The 6844-nt window shown below is 40.3% G+C and overlaps 1 protein-coding gene across 6 annotated transcripts in view; it reads right to left on the bottom strand.

The window, feature by feature from the left end:
* Lmntd1 (lamin tail domain containing 1) overlaps positions 1 to 6844 on the bottom strand; it is a 262615-nt gene that overhangs the window by 21683 nt on the left and 234088 nt on the right. For 5 of the 6 annotated variants that reach the window (XM_013511521.1, XM_013511520.1, XM_005379104.2 and 2 more), the window contains one exon: positions 4828 to 5382. The exons of the other annotated variant lie outside the window; for it this stretch is intronic. The gene's annotated coding sequence lies outside the window, so the exon portion shown is untranslated. Of the gene's footprint in view, positions 1 to 4827; positions 5383 to 6844 lie in introns of those variants that run through there. 6 annotated transcript variants of the gene reach the window in all.

Below are 6844 nucleotides of genomic sequence, written 5' to 3' on the forward strand. Positions count from 1 at the left end.
ATAATGTGAGACTGGCAGTTTCCGAAAATGTGTGAGTCTCCTCCTGAATGTCTGAAGAATGAATAAGTAATGTGATTTGTGTGGTCTAGCAACTAGAAAATATTTATTCTGAATTAGCACACTGGTGTTGTCAATCTTTTTTATTCTAATCTAAACAGTATTTGAGAAATTATCTTGTCCAGCAATAGATGTTTTCTCAGATGCTTTAGACTGGAATATGACTTCTTTTTCTATCTGGGAAATACTAAGCAGATTTTATTAGTTTTGTTTGTTTGTTTTTGTGTTTTGTTTTTCTTCTGGTACCAGGAATCGAACTCACAACCTTATGCTTGCCAGGCAGGAGTTTATTAGTGTTTTAAAACCATTTTTTGTTTTTTGGTGGTGTAGGGAATTGAACCCAGGGTCTTCACACTGAGTTATAGCCTCAGTCTTTTTTTCCATTTATTATTTTGGCAAAGCGTCTTGCTATGTTGCCCAGGTTGGGCTTGAATTATGATCCTCCTGCCTCAGGTTCCCAGACTTCTGGGATTGCAGGCATGGTGCTACCCTACCCAGCTTCTATCACATTATTTAAGTAAAACATTTTTGTTCCTTTGGCATTTCCTATCTGCAGGACTTTGTACATAGTATTTTTGTTTTGTTTTTTTGCTACCAAGAATGGAACTCAGGACCTTGTGCTTGCTAGTAAGGTGCTTATGCCACTGAGCTATATCCCTGGCCCTGTACATAGTATTATAAATTGGAAGTTTGGACTAATTTGGCTAAATTTGAGAAAGTGTAAGCAGGACTAAAATCTTCCAACACTCCATATTGATTCACCAATTGCTCCTTGCTTCAGAAAGCTGAGTTAACTTATACATCAAGGAAATATATTCCAAATGCAGAGAATCATAATGAACACAAGATTCATAATTTCTGACATACACTTTCAGAAAATGCACACGTGGAAGTAACAGAGGTGGTAGTTGGGCACGGAATAAGACTGAAATCTCATGAGGGGTTACACGTGAATAAAATTGTTTTTGCTTTCAACTAGTCTTTCCAACTGCTTAGGAAACAAACACTTCATCCTGTCCACTAAGTCTATCACATTCTTTAAGAAATAGATATAGTAAAGTCACAAAAACTTGTCTTTTCCAAAAGAAACCATTTTCTTGCTTGCTGCTGGTTACCTCTCCTGCATAATGAAGGCTGGCTATGGTACACCAGCCATCCTGCATTCTCTAGACTTGCATCTTAATAAGACAGATCTTGTCCTCAGCAACAATGAGGATGACATCGATGGTGACAACAACAGCAAATTAAATAATTATGCATGATGAAATGTCATTCAGACTGAAAATATGCTACAATTGTTATAGACATGTCAAGTTGAGATACTGAGTCATTCAATTCACATTAATTTAAATTATGACCTGGAAGTAGCAGATCTTGTGTGTATGTATGTATTTGTGTGTGTGTGTGTGTGTGTGCGTGTGTGTGTAAATATAGGTCAATCACAATACGTAGTAAATTATTTATGAGTTATCTCAACTTTTGCCAGAGTGAAAAGCTTACTTATTTTTTTCTCCAGCTAACTCAATTTTGCAGCGTGTACTATTTAGGATTCAATTTTGGCAGTGACTTATGCTACAAAGGGCTTTTTGACTCCTAGGAGCTTAGCTATTTCATTAGTCAGTCATCAGTACTGTTTAGTTCAGGTCTTGAATATGAAGATCAAAATGGTTCTGAGCCATTATTGATCTATTTCTAAATATTTACATCTTTCCTTTTTTGTTGACACTTCAGTAGCACCTAATTAGCTTTTCCTTTAAACATCTAAGACGTACACTACACATAGAGAAACTAGGTAACACTCTTAAAATGCAACAGAAAAAAATGCAAGCATTCTTTCCCTGTATGCAAGGGGCCCAAGGCCTCTGTAGATGTCTCAGCAGGAGGCCTCACCACCTGAGATGTTTGTTTTCTATGCTTCTTCTACGGAGGTGTAACTGGAGACATTTGCTCAACATTTACTTTTCTTTAAACCATGGAATCTGTTTCACCTGGAGCTCTGAATACAAGTATCTTTGCTCTTCCCATGGCAGCAAAATATGACACAGTAAGGGTGAACCCAGAAAGACAAGAGGAAGGTAGATACCAAACTTTGAAGGAAGATAGTTGTGGACAACAAAATATTGATGAAATTTCAATTGACTGAAGAATTTTGGAAATGAATATATCACTCTGGGGGCTGAGATGAGGAAGACACAACTGTTAGTACACAATTGAAAAAAATCACTATAAACTGTAGATAGAAAACACTGACACCGGAAAATGTAACCACTAGATTTTCAAAGCTTCCTTTAGCAAAGTTTCATGGTGATGAATATTAAATATCAGTCCCTTTTTCTGGGCTGTTAAATCCTGATTCCTCACTCATAAAAACTAGGCTCAGGAGAAAGTGTCATGCAAAATTCTTATCTAGGAGCCAAAGATAAGTCCTGGCAGACTGGAAGGACATCCTTTATCCAGATTGTGCAGTGTGGCCCATTCAGAAGAGTAGAAGTGTGAGCTAATGGTTCCATTCATGGAAGGATTCATCATCAGAACTTCATTAGCAGTGCCTCCTATGCATGGTATAAGAAGTTTTAGTGGTCATGAATTCAATCCCTGTGCTAGTAATGCTGGGTGTTCTCTATAGATTCTAAGCAATCGTACACTTTTGAGGGCAGGGCTGGTGACGTGTAACCAGAACCAGTTTGATTCCCTCTTTCCTTTTTATTCTCTATCCCAGAATCCCCCGTTTTCCCAGTAAGCCTGCCAGTCCTTAGCAGGTGACAGTCCCATAGGGAAGTTACCTGGCCTTTCCAGTGTTCTCCAACCTGTGGAAGGTTCTATTTCTGCAGCATTCTGTGACGTCACCCATGCACACTGCCCGTTAGTCACACAATAGAATTCCCACACGGTCTTAGCAAAACATTAAGTAAAGAAAGCATTGTGAGAGGCGTGACTCTGTGTGCACTGCCTGTTTTCAATCAGTGGCTGCATAGAAATGTGGTTTGCAAAGCACAGACCTCTGAGATTGAACTTTGATTTGCTTGCATTTGTCTCAATAATTGACATTCTGTTCCATTAGCGATTTTGGAAGTGAGGCCTGATCTTTTTTGCATTATGGCACAGACTTAAGATTCTCATAGCAGCCAAGTCCTTTTGTGATGAAAGTATTTCTAGTTCCACTTTTTGAGGTTTTGTTTTTTTCTTCCCTGTCAGACGAGTTGGAGGTGGGGGAGTAAAACAAAGACAATCTTTAAACTTACTTGGCAGAGTAGTGGGAAGAGTACTGGCACAAGGCTGAGATTCTAAACTCCGCCTCGCACTATTATCGAAGTGACTTTAGGTGAGTTACTTCATCTTTCTCGGCTAAGGTTTCTTCATCCATACACTGGAGATAAGGTCAGCCCTGACTTGCACACAGGCTCCAAGGAGATAATGTAAAAGCCATGAAACGCTATACAAACGTCTAGCATTACAAGTCACCAAGGAATGCTCATGAATACCAATAAGAACTAAAGCAACCATGGCCTTGTCTCTGAACGGACACGCCAGACTCGGCAGCTGACTGCAGTAGATAAGTCTCTGATGGAAAGCTAAAGTAAATACACACAATTTTGCTCCTAGCGAAGGCTTTGAAAATATTTTGAGGACACGATGCTGGTCAGTCCTAAAGCTTCCACCAGGTGGGGGTGGAGGTTCTGAGAAGATGGGAGTAAGGGATCTAAGGTGGCCTAGAACTCTTCAAAATGGAGTGGAGTAGAGAAACCCGTGCTACCAAGTATTCTGCCAGAGAGGATCAATGATAAGCCTGTAACTATGATAATTAAGCAAAGTAATAACTGAGAGAAACCAAAAAAAGGCTAAAATCTTAGCCAAAATGATGTTATTTCATATTCAATGAGATGATTCAGAGCTCTTTTTTTTCCCCCCAACACAAACAAACCCTTACTTTGTAAAAATGTGCCCCCTTTCCAAATCATGTGCAGGTTCAGGATGCAGTAGGATTTGTTTATGTTTACAGAGTGGAGGGTAGTTGGATTGCAGAAGCACTGCCTGCTAATGCTGTGCAGATTTCAGATGCCACCCTTTGCACTGCCACCACACCCTCCTGCAGGTTATGGTACCTGGAGGGAGTGGATCCCAGTACGAGGGAACTCTGCATGGTAACAGGAATTTATCAGGGGAGGCTGGGTTCTCCAGACCCAGATCCAGGTGTTTGCAACAAAAGCGCCTTGGGTAATTTAGTTCTAGCTCTGTGGTTAATTACCGGTTAATTTTAGTACCCTGCCTCTTCCGCTGCAAAGTGAAAGGATTGGAATACATCTTTGTACAATCCCAGTGTCCTACAAGAAACACCAGAAAAGAAGACTTTGAATAGGGAGGTTGTGACCATCACACTTTTAGGATGTTGGAAGTTTAAAGATATGATGCTGTGGGAAGGAGCAGAATAGGCTTGTAAAGAGTAAGCGTCTTAATCACTTTATCACTGGGTAAAATACCCGACACCCACAACTCAGAGGAGGACAGGTTTATTTTGATTCCTGGTTACAACCCATGGATGGCTGTGTCCAAGGCAGAAACAGCACAGGCGGGAAGCACAGCGGAGGAAAAGCTGCTCACTTTATGGTGATCAGGAAGCACAGAGAGAGAGAGAGAGAGAGAGACAGACAGACAGAGACATAGAGAGACAGAGGGATAGAGACAGAGACAAAGATACAGTGAGAGAGAGACAGAGGGACAGAGACAGAGACAGAGAGAGAGAGAGACAGTGAGAGAGAGAGAGAGAGAGCGAGAGAGAGAGAGAGAGAGAGAGAGAGAGAGAGAGAGAGAGAAAGCCAGGAAGGGTGATGCCCTTTTCCAGGCCTCACCCCCAGGGATTCACCTCCTTTGATCAGGGCCCACTTCCTAATAGCACATGTAGCCACTGTGCCCCCAGGACACAGTTACCTTCCAAACACAACAGGCTTTGGGGGGGAATATTCTAGATCTACACCATAACAGTAGGGTGACCTTCAGAAAAGCAGGTGGTGGTGATCAGAGAACATCTGGGGAGAGACAAGCTGAAAGCAAGTGGGCAGCTCAGCAAACAGAGCAAATCTGCAAGGCTTTTCCAGCATTAGAGGCTGCAGGATACATATGAGCAATCCATGTTCCGATGGCTTTCAAAGACAGTTTTTACATATTACCTGTCTTATTATTTTTACCCCCCTACGAGGTTGGCCGGAGGCATGTGAGAAGACATCAGGCTGTGTGAAGAGTGAAATTAAGTCACTTGTGTCCAGAATGCTAGAAAGTTCGAATGGGTGGCAGTCGTCTGAATCTGAGACCAAGGAACGTTTCAAACACCTGTCATAAAAAGAGTGGGAAAACATATGAAGAGATCAATCATAGATGTGAGCTAGAGAAAGAATGACCACAAGCAACGTGTGACTAAAAATATCACCTTTTAAGGGAAGAGTTTGAACACAATTACTTAAGAAATAGAAAGTTGCCTTTGCTGGGGTCACCCTCAATTGCTTAAATGTTGTTATAAACATGAAAAACATGAAATACACAAGGAAGCAACACAGAGTTAAATAATACAAGGTCATTTAGTACTTGAATAACAGAGGGCAGAGTTCTTCACTGTCCATCACCATATAAAAATTTATCTACAACTCTTTCAGGAAGACACCTAGAAGGGAATAACTCAGTCAAATGGAATTTCTAGTTTTATGAGGAATCTCCACACTGATTTCCAAAGTGGTTGTACTAGTTTACATCCCCACCAACAGTGCAGAAGGGTTCTTTTTTTCCCCACGCCCCATCCAGTATTTGTTATTGTTTGATTCCTTGATGATGGCCATTCTTTCTGGGGTAAGGTGAAATCTGAGTTTTGTTTTGTTTTGTTTTGTTTTTTGTTTGTTTGTTTGTTTTCCAGTACCAGGAATCGAACTCACGACCTTGCGCTTGCCAGGAAGGTGCTGTGCCGCTGAGGTAAATCCCCAGCCCCTTGAGTTTTGTTTCAATTTGCATTTCTTTAATGCCCAGTGAGGTAGAGCGTTTCTTTGTATATTTATTGGCCATTTGTACTTTTGTAAACTGTGTTCATTTCAGCTGTCTATTTTTTGATTGAGTTTTCTTTTTATTTGGGGTGGTCTTTTTTTTTTTTTTCTTTTTTGAGTTCTTTATATCTTCTAGATATTAATCCTCTGTCTGAGGAATAGCTGGCAATTTCCCCCCTTTTTAGGTTGTCTTTTTACTCTGTTGGTTGTTTTTTTAGCTATGCAGAAGTTTTAAAATTTTATATGACCTCATTTGTTGATTTTTGGTACTATTTCTGTGCAACCAGGTTGCTGTTCAGAAAGGCTTTGCTTATGCCCATGACTTCAAGAGTCTTACCTATTTTATCTTCCAGCAGGTTCAGTGTTTCTGTTTTAACATTTAGTTCTTTGACCCATTTTGATTTAAGTTTAGTATATGGTGAGAAATATGGGTCTGTGTCCAGTCTTCTGCATGTGGATAGTCAGTTTTCCCAGCACCATTTATTAAAGCGGCTATCTTTCTGATTTCCGAAGTGGTTGTACTAGTTTACATCCCCACCAGCAGTGTAGAATGGTTCTTTTTTCCCCATGCCTTACCCAGCACTTGTAGTATATATTTTTGGTCCCTTTGTCAAAGAGCAAATACTTGAATGTGCTTGTGGTTGTTTCTGTATTCTGTATTCTGTATTTTTTATTCTGTTCTATTGTTCCTTATGTCTGTTTTTGTGCCAGTACAGAGCTATTTTCTATCACTGTAGCTTTGTAATATAGCTTTTAGTCTGTGA

The sequence above is a fragment of the Chinchilla lanigera genome, unplaced genomic scaffold (assembly GCF_000276665.1).
Source record: "Chinchilla lanigera isolate Chin_1 unplaced genomic scaffold, ChiLan1.0 scaffold00012, whole genome shotgun sequence".
In the NCBI taxonomy this organism is placed as follows: Eukaryota; Metazoa; Chordata; class Mammalia; order Rodentia; family Chinchillidae; genus Chinchilla; species Chinchilla lanigera.